Raw genomic sequence first — 13,335 nt, forward strand, 5'->3', positions numbered from 1 at the left:
GTGTCCCCAGTGTGGGAAGAGCTTCTCCAGCAGCTCTAACTTGACCCAACACCAACGGAGGCACCGGTAAGGGAAGCCCTGCGAGTGCCCCGAGTGCGGGCAGAGCTTCGTGCGCTGCTCCAGCTCCATCCCCCACTGGAGGAGGCACTTTGGGCACAGCCCTGGTCACGCACATTCCCTGTGATCCATGTTGGGAACACACCTGGCTGCTTAGCCCTTTGGTTTGGCCTTAATTTTCCTCTGCTTCACCTTCATCCTTGAAAAACTCTCCAAACTGGGTTAGATGAAGGAAATTGATCGAATATATCTGCAGTTCCATAATTTCTCAGTTGTTTTAGAGGAAATTTAGGATTTAGGGACACGTTCTGTGTGGAATGCTGCTGTTGCTAAGAGGCAGGAATTTGATCTCATCATTCTTGTGTTGCTAAGAATTCCTCCCCTGACCCAAACCCCAACTCCACCCTTGGGATACCCTATAAAAACCCCACTGCCCTGCCTTTGCCCTGTCTTTGGGGGGTAAGAAATGGATTCCCAGAGGATCAGCCATTTTCCCACTGGATTCCCAAAATTTCAGCTTTTCTTCTCCTTCTCCTTCTCCTTCTCCTTCTCCTTCTCCTTCTCCTTCTCCTTCTTCTTCTTCTTTTCTTCTTCTTCTTCTTCGTCTTCTAAGGGAGGAGATTTACATTTTCCATTTCAGTGGAGGCTCCTGAAATGGGGAGACACTCCCAAAGACGGGACATGTAAAATAGTTCCTGAAATATGTAAATGAGTTTGTCGATATGCATGAGGGTCTATGAATATGCAACAGACTGATGGAATTAAAACCAGATTAATTAAGGGTGTCCCCGGAAATAACTCGGAGGTCTCAGTGGCCATAACAACCTTTGCTGGATGGTCCTTGTCTCCCATGACATCAGCCTGTAACATATTCATAGACTTTTTGCATATCCATAAACTACTTTACATATTCCAGGAGCAAAATTGGCTTCATCCTGTTTGGGGGTCTCACCCCCCTTCCAGCTCAATTTGGGGTGTCCCATCCCCTTCTCAGCTCAATTTGGGGGTCCCACCCCCCTCTTTTCCCCTCTCTCCTTCCCCTTTCCAATCGTTCCCCCAGTCCCCTCCCCTGTGTTTGGTTTTGGGGGCTCCAGGCCCCTCCTGCTCCGTTTTGGGGTCCCGACCCCGTTTTGGATTAATTTGGGGCCCCCAGCCCATCCTCAGGGTCACCTTCCCCCGGTCCCCAAATTCCGCTCCTCGCAACTGATGAGTCATCAGCGAGACACGCTCTGATTGGCTGGAAATTACCCCGCGCAGTCTCTGATTATTGAACGCAGTGAGAGGCCTTGACTGTGCCTGGCAAGTGATGAGTCAGAGTCGGGCCGGGCGCGGATTCGCTGAAAATCGCTGAGCGGGGCCAGTGCTCTGGGTTTCTGCCCAGCAACTGGATTGTCATCAGTACTGCGCGTTCTGATTGGTCGGGATCTGTTTTGGCGTGGGGACGGGAGGAACTGGGCTTACTTGGGGTTTATTTGGGTTTATTTAGGGTTTGTTTGGGGTTTATTTATGGTATTTATGGACTATTTGGGGTTTATCTTGGGTTTTACTTGGTTTATTTCTATTTATATGGGGTTCTTTGGAATTATTTTGGGTTGTTTGGGTTAATTTGGGCTTATTTGGAATTATTTGTGGTTCTTGGGGTTTATGTTGGTGTATATGGTTTTTTTTTAGGTGTACTTGAAATCATTTGGGGGTTTTTATGTTTAATTTGAGGGGTTTTTTTGTTTTTTGGGGTTATTTGGAATTGTTTGGGGTTATTTGGCAGACTTTTAGGTATTGTTTGGATTTTTTTAGGGTTATTTGGGGTTTATTTCGAGTGTTTCGGGGTTATTTGGGTTATTGGGGTCATGTGGCGTCAAAAAATCAGGGAATGTTTCTCCTTCAAAAAACGGGAATTTTTCCTTAATAATCTGAGAGGTTTTCCCCAGAAAACCGGGAATGTTCTCTTAAAAATCCCGGACTTTTCCCAGCCAATAGCGGACGCCCCGCCCCAAACCATCCAATCACCTCCCCTCAGGAACACCGGCCTCCCCGTGCGCCAATCCAACCAATCACCGCACACCTCCCGTCAGATACGCCCGCCTCTGATGTGCCGAACCAACCAATCACCGCAGGTCTCCCCTCAGCAATGCCCGCCTCTCTCGAGCTGAACTAACCAATCACCGCGCACCTCTCCTCAGCAAAGCCCGCCTCTCCCGCCCCTCTCCTGTCAATCACCACGCCCTCTACGAAAACAACCAATCACCGGGCGTCTTTCCATTGCAACTCCTGCCCTCCCCGCGCCGCTCCAGCCAATCAGAGCCGAGCCTGAAGCGGCGCCCCCTGACCCCGGGGCCGGGCATGGAGCGGGCGCCCCCCTTCCACCTCCTCCGCCCCCCGGGACCCCCTCGGGGACCCCCGGGAGCCACCCCGGGCTCGGGCGGGTCCTGCGGGAGGCGCTGGAGAGAGCGGGGGAGGCGCTGGGAGAGGACGGGGGGCTCCGGGAGCTGCTGAGGAGGCGCAGGAACAGGTGAGGGGTCCTGGAGGGGTCGTAAGGGGAATTTGGGGAGGGGTCTTGAGGACGTTTGGGGGGATTTGGGGAGGGTCTGGGGGGAACTTGAGGGGGTTTTAGCGGGGTCTGGAGGTGCTGGGGGGGCTTTGGGGGGGAATTTGGGGAGGGTTCTTCGGGGGGTGTCACGATCCGTCCTAACAGACGGGTTTCGTGATGGTTCGTGGATTTGATCTCAGGGTGCAAAAAGAACCAACACGGTACAAGGGGGTTTGCAGTGATAATCGAAACAAATGCACCTTTATTGAATGACTACAGCAAAATGTGAGAGAGGGATTAAGGGAGAGAAAAAGATAGAGGAAGAGAGAGACAAAAGAGAGAGAGAGAGAGAAAGAGGGGGATAGAGCTACGAAACATAGAGACGAAGTCCTTTGGTCCAGTCCAGTCGAGGATCCGCCTGTTACGTCAGGGAGATCTTGAAATCTCTGGCTAAGTCAGAGGTTTTCATTAGGATAACTATTGGAAATTGCGAAAAGGGGAAACAGATACAATAAGGAATAGATGTAACAGGTAGTCCATGTTCTCAGCAGTAAACGAGAGCCATTGTCTTCTTGGTCCAGCGGTCACAACCTGCAGGCAAACATCTCGCTTTGGTCAGCTTGCCTCCCCCACACACCTGCCCCGGGCTGGGGGTTTCAGTCCCAGTCCTTGGAAGGAGCAGAGGGGCCTTTTCACATGGGGGTTTCATGTCTCACTCCTTGATGGAGAGGCTCCTTACATCTCAGTCTGTCTGTCACGGTGGTTGTAAAACAGGTGAGGGTCTTCTGTGGGGGACCACCCAGAACTCAGGAGAATCCAGCCAGGCCGAGAGGTGGGACAGCTCCCAAGGCTGTTGTTGCAAAAAGGGCACGGTGCTTCCTTCTTCTTCTCATTGGGCTCAGTGTAGCATACAGCAAACAACACCTGTGAAAACAATACCCTAACATTGTGCTCTCAGGTCTCGAAGCCTTTGGCTTGTGTAACTTTCTCCTACAAAGCCCGAGATTTTCAGTGGTCCCCAGTGACGATCGTGAGGCAGATGAGGGATATTTCAGACAGACTCTCACACGACCCCGTGACTCACAATTGTCTTGAAGGGATCGTCATCAGCAGGGCTCTGGAGTGTCGCTGATAGGTCTTCATGACTTGCTGTACGTTGGTAGTAGAACCCGGAAAAATAGGGACAGCATGACAGAGAGAGAGAGAGAGAAAGGAGGAAAAGAAAGGATAGGAAGAAGAGGGGGAAAAAAAAGAGAGACAATAAACAAACATAATTAATATTGATCACAACAGTATCAATTTGATAACTATTTTCAAATGGTTAATTAATTAAAATAGTATTATTTTTATAACCATTCTCAAATGGTCAAAACAAATCACAAATATCAAAAGCAAAAGCAATAAACAAATCATAATATAAGCACTAACTTTAAAATGATTTTCTAAACCAATTCACTAAAAATCAAAAGTAATTCCCACAAAATCATAAATGGAAATTAGGATTATTCCAAAACACATATGTTTCATTCATAATTGCCTTGTGTCAAAGTCTTGGGGATCTTCACAGTGCATAGGACATCAGCCAAGTTGTGTGCATGAACTATAGATGTCAATCTTGTCAGCTGTTTCATGCTCCAATTCATAACGAATGGGACTGCTGATAAAATAAAACCAAACAGATTTGGTATCAAAAGGATAACAATGGGATGACACAGACTGCTCAGGACACCCGTGGCAGTAGGAGACCACCTAAAAGAGTATCCCACCCCCTGTGCTGGGCATCTTTCTCCACCCTTTCCATGACACGGGGTATCTGTCTCACATTGTGATGAACAGTCACCAGGGCTTTCTGTGCGTTTTTCTCAATCTTCTCAAGGATTTCAACTAAGTCTCGATGGAGCAGCAGTTGTCTTACCAAAGTGAGATCCATCCCAATAGGAGTAGGCATCAGTTTGTGAATCAGTGTGTAGTTGGATTGCAATAGGTAGTGAGAGGTAACTGGAGCTTCATAAGAGAAATCCCATCCTGTAATCTTGGTAAAGTTACAAGCACAAACATTTGAATAATTTTTAGTATCTACTACAACATTCTCTACAAATACATAATCACAAGCAGGTCTGAAGCATGCACATCTATTGCCTATATATATAAGGACTGTTTCAGGAGTCTCATTAGGATGAATTTCAAAATGACAGATATTTTGCTCTGTGTCTGAAAAAATGTCTTGAGCTATGATTGCATTGCTTTCACAGATGAACCCTTGTTGTTCTCGGACAAGACAAGATTCTAAATGAACATTTTGCCATTTCTCACCAATTTGACGGGCCCATTCCCAATGCTCATAAGGATAGAGAACAGCTCCATCATCATTCAGCCCTAATGCAATCATAGGAAATATCAAATGCACTGAGGCATTACGTATGGTTAACACAAAAGCCATGGCTATGTTTGTAATGGGATTGTAAGTAAAATTCACCAGGTTCCACCAGGATTGGAATTCTCTTTCAAAATCAGTGGCACTGTCCCAAATTATTCTCCAAATTTCAGTAGGAAAAGTGCCTTCTTCACCTTCTCTTATCATTGAGGCAGCAACTGACTGCATCCACAATTGTGCCTGGATACAGCTGAGAGCCAAAGAAATGTTGTTTTGTGTAGCACCGAGTGCATCATTTACCAATTTGTGGTCATTTACATTTACCTTTTCCCAATTTGTCAAAATGTTTGATAGCAGCCACTGGTGTGTTCCTAAAGCCAATAAGGATGACTGCAGTGGTTGTTGTAACTTGGTCAAATCTCTAGTTGTCGCAGCCAATTTTATTCATTAATACTTCTGAATCAATACTCTTTAGAATTCCCAATCCTGTTCCCACAACACCGGTTATGTCTCTTAGCGTCCGTCTTTTAAAAGAGTTCCGCTTTTGCAACCAGGTCATCCAACCCTCAAAGGAAGTTTGCAAAAAAGGTGAACAGGCCGGCTGAATTTCTGAGACATTACTTTGCATCAGCAATTTGACTTGTTTAAGAGAACCATGCTGGATTGAACAGTATTTGTTGTTATCCTGTTTTCCTAATTATATCTGGTCCATTTTCAAAAATTCTTGGGCTAAGCATAAGCGGTGGTTGGGCTGGAGTGGTGGTGGTGTAAATTGTAACCAGTTGGGCTATAGCATTTACTATAAACTTAAAATGTAGGCCCTACAGGCCTACATTTTTTGGACCAAAGACAAACCACTTCTATGGTTTGTGCTAATGTAAAATTGTGCCAACAATCCTGTAAGCTTGGGTGCGTACAAACCTTTTCATGCTTATTTGTTTGATCTGTCAAAACACCGATTGAGGTTGCGTTACTATGGGTAGTTCCGTTAATCATTTGGATCCTATACTGATTTTTTTTCCCCACTATCCCTTGAAGCTGCCAGGTTTTTTGGTTTTCCCATTCCTGCCTAGTGTATATCTGATTTTCATGCATAATGACAGTTGATAGGTTTAAATCCCTCACGTTTCCCGTGGATCTGGAAAAATGAACAAAAGCCTGGGACCAAGGCCATTCAGTATCAAGTTGACTAAGGGTGCTCTCAGTCCTTTCTACCCACTGGGGTGTGACTACTGTACTCAGTGTGGGCTTTGTTATAGCATTTATCTTAAGTTTGTAAACTAGGCCTTTTAAAATTAATGGATTTGTCAAGTTATTTTGCCAACAGCGTGTCACATAAGTTGGTTTGGCTAAAGTAAAATTATGCCAGCAGTCAGTTGATTAATTTCTACAATCCTTTGTAATTGCATTGTTGGTTCTGGGGCCTAAATTGTAGTTACCAACGTACTCCTGCCAGCAGCACAGAGTGAGGGGAATTTGTTTGGTACACTCCCACTTTGTCGTAGGACACAGTTCTGTTGTAGGGATGTGCAAATAGTTTTTTCCATCTGGTTCTAAAAAATTTCCAGCACCTGCAATGGAGGTGGCTTTCTGATAGAGAGATCCTTCCACTTTTCTGCACGCTACCACAATCGACTCACCAATTGTTCCAGTTAGGGTTCTAGTCCAGTCCTTCTGATCCCATCCCCACTCACTTGGGCGATATATCTCAGAGTCATGCAGCACTATAGGCTCTAGGTTCAGGTGGTGACCCTTGGGATATGATCCTAGAACATTAGTGTGATGGATGGTAGCTTCAGACCACGACCACTCAGCAGGATTCTGTCCACGGAATTGTGGTAGGATGCAGAAAAGTATCACCAGTGTTATCATGGTTCAGATGATCCTCATGTTCCTCAGGGTTCTTCTGTAAAAGTAAACACAACAGAATTCTGCCACTAAGGGACAGAAAAAGTTAGAATGATGGAATTATCCAGTGTGTATTTATCCGATGCTCTCTCCCTAGAGCATCAGAGGCTACCCATGCATGTTTATTCAGAGGGGTTTTTAGCACTAGTGGTACTTCCCCTACAGTAGGGAGGTCCACCAGAACAGGTGGTCCAGGGTAATATGCTGGAATCTTGAAATCATCTGGTCTCCCTAGAGAGGCAATTATGCTTGGAGCTATGTGGCAAAAAACAGTGATTTTGGGACACCCGTTTACCCCCCCATCTGTCATTCACACTTTTCACAGCTTCCCATAACCGAACATCCCAATTTCCCTCCTCTGGTTTCAAAAGTCATTCCAAAAGACCATTGGTCCTTTCCACGATCCCGTTAGCCTGAGGGTAGTAAGGGGTGTGAAAAGTCCATTTAATTCCTTCATTTTTTGCCTAATCCTGTACAGTTCTAGCAGTGAATTGGGACCCATAATCAGATTGAATTTCCTGTGGTTTTGGGAAAATTCCAAACCATCCCTGCAATGCTTTTACAGTATTATCTCCTGTAGCTCTTTTAAAAGCATTGGCCTGGACCATCCCAGATACAATTTCTACTCCTACCAGCACAAAGTGTTTAACTCCTGACTTCTTAAAGGGTCCAATATAGTCTACCTGCCATGCGTCCCATAAGCCTTTACCCTTTCTGAAATGCAGAGGGTCACCTTCCAAAGGATGTCTCTCCAGTCTCCAGTCTGCGATTGCTCACAGGTTGATACGCATGTTTTACACCTTTCCTTGGTGACAGGCCAACGCTGGGCAAGAGCTTCCTTGTACAAATCTTTCACACCTGTGTGCTGTCTTTTTACATGCAGCTATTCTAATAGTTTGTGGGAACTCAGCACATCGCTCCCGATGTCCAGAGATGCCAGGAGAACCCTTGGGGGTCTCGGAAATCCTGGAATGTTGCCAAGAGTGTTTGGTGGCTTGATTTTGATCCATCCACAGAAGTGACAGCAGTTTGAGGACATGAGAATCACTTTCGAGTGAAGGGTGTAAAAGGGACACATTTATAGGGTGAAATATAAACTTTAAGGTTTTTGGTACAGGGGGGTTATGGAGACAAGATGGAGGGATCAGGGCGTGTCTCGTCCTTCTTCTTTCTTCTTCTTGTCTTCCATCTCCTGTGGTGATGTTGGCACTTGGGGATTGGTTTATGGTGAAGGTGTACTTGCTAATATGGGTGAAAAGTATTGGAAAATAAAAGTAAATATCATGTACGTAGATTTTAGTATAAAAAGACATGACCGCCCCGTGGGTGGTCACGAGTGCCCTTGGCTGCCTTGCAGATCAGACCTCTGTTGGGCAGACAGAAAATTTTGTAGATAAGAAACAATAAACAATCTGAAGATCGAAAAGCTGAAGAGTCCAGACTCATCCTTTGAAGTGCGTGCCACCCAAGAACCACCCTACCCGTGTCGGGGCAGAGACAGAGAGCTGAACCCGACAATAGTTGATCCCAGTCTTCTGTAATTTGTTCTTTTTCAGGGGACTTAGTCTTGCTAAATCATCAGCTTTATTGTTCCACTCTCCTGCTGGATTTCCATCTGTCTGGTGAAAGGCTGCCCACCCCAACAAAGTTCCCTTGGCTTGTGATGTTGAAAATTTCTTGCCACTTTTCCTTTTGCCATACTGGAATTCTGTTAACTTCCCAATCATTTTGCTGCCAAAAAGGAAGCCACTCAGTACATCTTTTATACACAGCATAGGAGTCCGTGTAGATGCAGACAGGAGAGGTATTCTGTACCTCATGTTGGAAAGCACTCCAAACAGCTCTCAGCTCCCCAACCTGAGCACTGCCTTCTCCCTCGGTAATGATTCATTCACCAGAGGAAATGTGGAGGGCTGCTGCCCTGTATCTCCACACCTTCCCCTCCTGTTTAGCAGAGGCATCAGGGAACCAAGAATTTGCTGATCGTTTGGTGGAGAAAGGAGGGGATACTTTAATTACAGAGGAAGGTTTGTCATGGCTGCTGCCCAAATCCTCAGTTTCTTGTAGCGCTAAATTTTTTACAGCTCCTTCTGTTATTGAGAAAATGTTACAGTAATGTTCAATCTGAGCATACCAGTTTGCAACTGAGGCCCTTTGGGCCACCCTGTCGGTGGGGGTGGGGTGGGGGGTCCCAGTAGTGACTGTCTTAATAACTTTGAAAGGGCCTCTCAAGACAACTGGTTGTTGTTGTGCAATTTTTCCCACTTCTATGAGAGCTAAGCTAACCACAAACAATCCTTTTTCCCAGGTAGTGTATCTTTTCTCAGCATCTTTGAAACCACAGGAATAGAAACCAACAGGCCTCCTCGGTGTTGCCACCACTTGGGGCGTGGCGTCCCGGGTCGAGGACGGCTCGGTGGCAGCACCTTTGCCACACAGACCAAGTACACGCACTCACCAATGTGGTGGATGGTGAAATGGTAACTATTTCTAACTGGTTTTTAATAAACAATGCTAACTTCTTTGAAATATAAGGTCCAAGATCAATAATAGGGCCTAATAAGGTAGAACCAAGGGCAATCAGTCATGGGGGCTGACTGAACCATGACTTAGGATATCTTTGCAGGACTTCCTCAGTTTTTTGGCTGATAGTTGTTAACACAGTTGATGATTTGAAATCATACATTTACCACAGCACCAAACTATCCTCCCAGAGTCTGCGACAGCTGACCTTAAAAGAAGAGTGATGTTGAGAACTCATGTCTGGATTCACGTTTCTCCAAAACTCCCTTTGAACCTTTTGACACAGAAAAACTCTGGGCTGATTGGCGATCATTCCATTCAAGTAGAGCTAGAACCTGGCCAGAGTTCGAACTCTACTTGATGGATACCACTTAAAACAAGACTTTCAAAAACATTTATGTGAACCATGACTGATAACATTTTTGTTGAGCTTTTTTCCCCCAGTCCTTCTCTGCGCCGGCCTCTCCTTTAGTTTGGTCACTGAGTTTTTCACGACCCCGGTATGGTCTGCCATCGGGCTGCTTGATGATTCGTCACAGCCTTTAGGAAGCAGGGTATACGGGCCATGGGGGCGTCTGAGGATTCAGTCCTGCAAAACAAGCTTTACAAATTTCATTAGTTTTTGCCCTGAAGGTCCAGTTTTATCGACTTAAGCGGGCACCATTTAATTTTACTGTTTTTCTTGACGGCTGTGTACCCTCGCCCTGTGAGTACCAGCCTCCAACCCGTTTCCCATTCTCCTAACTAATTTTTAATCATGACTTGTGGGCCTTCCTCTAGTGCCCGGGTGGCCCAGTGCCTCTGGGCAGGACTTTTTGTTTCGTCTCCCCTGGGGAACTGATTTAAAGCCAGCAGGGTGGTTGCTAGGATGCGCGCTTGATCTTTTGGCCAGATGGAATTGGTAAAACCCTCTGTCAGGCTTCGACCTCGCCCCTTTGTCTTAGCATTGGGCCGCTCCCTCCCTCTAGGCTTGCCCCGCCTCCTGCTGGGGGAGGCCAGTGCCTTGTAATGAGATTTCCACCCCATGCTTCAAGCGGCGTCAGCTCCCCCTCCGTGTCTTTTCCTTCCTTTTTGCCTGCGCGTGTCTGCGCTGTCCTGCAGACCTTCTCTGTCTCTGCCGATCACGCCCGTTTCTGCATCCCCCCCTTCTGGCGCCCACCACCCCGTGGCGCGTAAGGCGGAGGCCCCGCCCAGGCTCCCTCGGACTCTGAGTCAATGGCAGCGCCCCGCGCCTCCGAGTTAATGGCAGCGCCCCGCGCCTCTGAGTCAATGGCAGCGCCCCGCGCCTCCGAGTTAATGGCGGTGCCCCGCGCCTCCGAGTCAATGGCAGCGCCCCGCGCCTCCAAGTCAATGGCAGCACCCCATGCCTCTAAGTTAACAGCTGCACCTCGCGCTTCCTCTAGCAGCCCGTCCCAAATGACCACTTTTTCCCCTCAGCCAGCGTGCCTGAGCTTGGGAGCTGTGAAGAGCATCCCCGCGGCTGTAAATCCCCACACTCGGCAGACTCACGATCACCCGCAGTCTGTGCGGCCGCCCCCACACCCTGCCGGGGCCCCGCCTGCACACAGTCCTGTGTGGTTTTCCACATTTCCTGCTCCTGCTGAACTTTTCACAGAGCCTGCGTGACTCTGCCCCATAACTTAAGATTTCGCCCCGAGCCTGAGGACAAAGCCTCCTCTGCTAGGGCCCCGGTACAACTATCCCACACTTCGAGGTGGAAAATATCCACCAGCTGCCCAATAACCCCAATCCGCAGGAGCCTCGACACTACGAGGATAAAATCTCCTGGCTCGCAGTCTACGCCCCACTGCCTATGAATTTTAAAAATGACCTTTGGGAGGTACTCCATTTTCTCCTTCGCCGGTCCTCGGCGCCAGACTTCCTCCTTTGCCGGTCCTAAGCGCGAGACTTTCCCCTCTCGCCGGTCCTCTGGGAGCGTCCTCCCTGCCGGGGACAGTCCTGCTGCTCCGGCTGCCGTTCACTCGCCCAGGCGGTTCCCGCTTCCCGGATTGTCCCGGGTTCTGGCACCACTTGTTGCCGACACTTGGGGCATGGGGTCCTGGGTCAAGAACGGCTCGGTGGCAGCACCTTTGCCACACGGACCAAGTACACGCACACACCAATGTGGTGGACGGTAAAATGGCCTTGATTAACAGTTGAACCTGGTCATTTATAACAGGGGTTAATGGTAAAAGGTAACAGTAAAAGGGGAGGGGTTCTGCCTGACCGTAACATCGCAGTATCTTAACCTCCCACACATCGGACCCTCAGGACCCTGCTGCCGTAGCTGTACTGACAGCCCTGAGGAGCCAAATCCCCATTCCACCTGAAAGGGATCTGTGGGATGGACAGGGTCCAGTGCTTGGTGAGCTGTTGCTTCAAAAAACAGCAATTGCAATGTTTCCTCCTGAGAAGGAGTCCAATCCCATTTCACCCCTTTGCTCAGCAAGTCATGAAGGGGCCTAGCAATTATTGAAAGATCTGGAATGTGTTTTCTCCAGAGCACTAATAATCCTAGAGCTTGCTGGAGATCTTTCCTGGATTCAGGCATTTTGATCTGATCTAAAGAGGTTAGGATATCAGGTGGAATACATGTCATACCTCCTTTCCAGCAAATTCCCAAAAACTTCACTTCCTGAGAAGATTTCTGAATTTTCTCTGGGGGCATCTGCAAATCAAGACTTTCTAAGTGAGAGATTATTTTCTGCTGATGTTTCCCTACTACCTCTATTTCACACACACACCTCCCCCCCCCCAGAATGTCATCAATGTATTGATAAACAGCTACGTTGTCAGGTTTGGGTATTTTTTCTAATTGCTGGGCTAAAGTAGGGCGGGCCAAAGTGGGGGAGTGTTTGTAGCCTTGGGGAAGCCTAGTGAAAGTGTATTGCTGTCCTTTCCATGTGAAGGAAAAACGGTCCATATCTTCTGGCTGTGTAGGTATCATAAAAAACATGTCTTTGACATCTATAGTTGCCATGATTGAGTGAGCTTTTTCTTGAATTGATGTCATTAATTCAGCCAAATTTGGGACCGCTGCTGTAAGAGGGTCTGTGTTGGCATTAAGCCTGCAGAAGTCTACTGTCAGCCTCCACTTCTCATTGGGTTTCCAAACTGGCCACACTGGCAAGTTGAAAAGAGAATGGGTATTGACTATTATTCCTTGGTCTCACAAGTCCTGTATAACCAGTTGATGCCCTCTTTGGCACCAGAAGGTAGAGGGTATTGTTTTACATGAGTAATTTTGCTAGACAGTGAGGAGGATGCAGCTTGGAGCAGTCTAATGTTAAGACGTGGCACGCCAAATGACCACAGGAATCCCTCAGAATCTTCCCACTGCCTCCCAGCAATAACATCCATCCCTAATAAATTGTTTGGAATATCCCCAATTTTGACAACTAATTGATTCTCCTCTCCATGGAGCATGAGTTTTACTAAGGCCACATTCATAGATTCTGTAGTTCCTAGGGCATTTAAAGCACAACATTGTTTCTTTGTTGGAACAATTCTACACTTCTGGGCATCCTTTTTGTTAGTGCAGAGATTTGTGCCCCAGTGTCAATCAGAAAGGTTACAAGTGCCTGTTTGAGGCCTGTGATAGCTGTGATCAATATATCTCCTGATTTATGTTTAGTGAGCATTCTCAGATACATCCATGCTCCAGCCCTTTGCTCACCTATAAGGGATGGAGAGCCTAGTTTCTCTGGTTCTGTGTTTGCTTTGGCTCACATCCTAAATTCTGAGGGAGAGGCTGGGAGAGGGTTTCTTTTGGCTCACTGGCTGGATTCTGAGAAGGGAGGGGTGCACTGGGTTGAACTGATAAATTCAGTTTTCGATAGTGCCAATTAGTTATTATTTTCTGTAATCTATCAAGGGGCAAACCATCCATCACCTCTCTGGGGACCCCCCTTTTAACTTCCAACAACTACCAACGTTGGCAGTTAGA

Source organism: Agelaius tricolor, unplaced genomic scaffold (assembly GCF_023055355.1).
Source record: "Agelaius tricolor isolate 1412-34295 unplaced genomic scaffold, bAgeTri1.0.p SCAF_84, whole genome shotgun sequence".
NCBI classification, from domain to species: Eukaryota; Metazoa; Chordata; class Aves; order Passeriformes; family Icteridae; genus Agelaius; species Agelaius tricolor.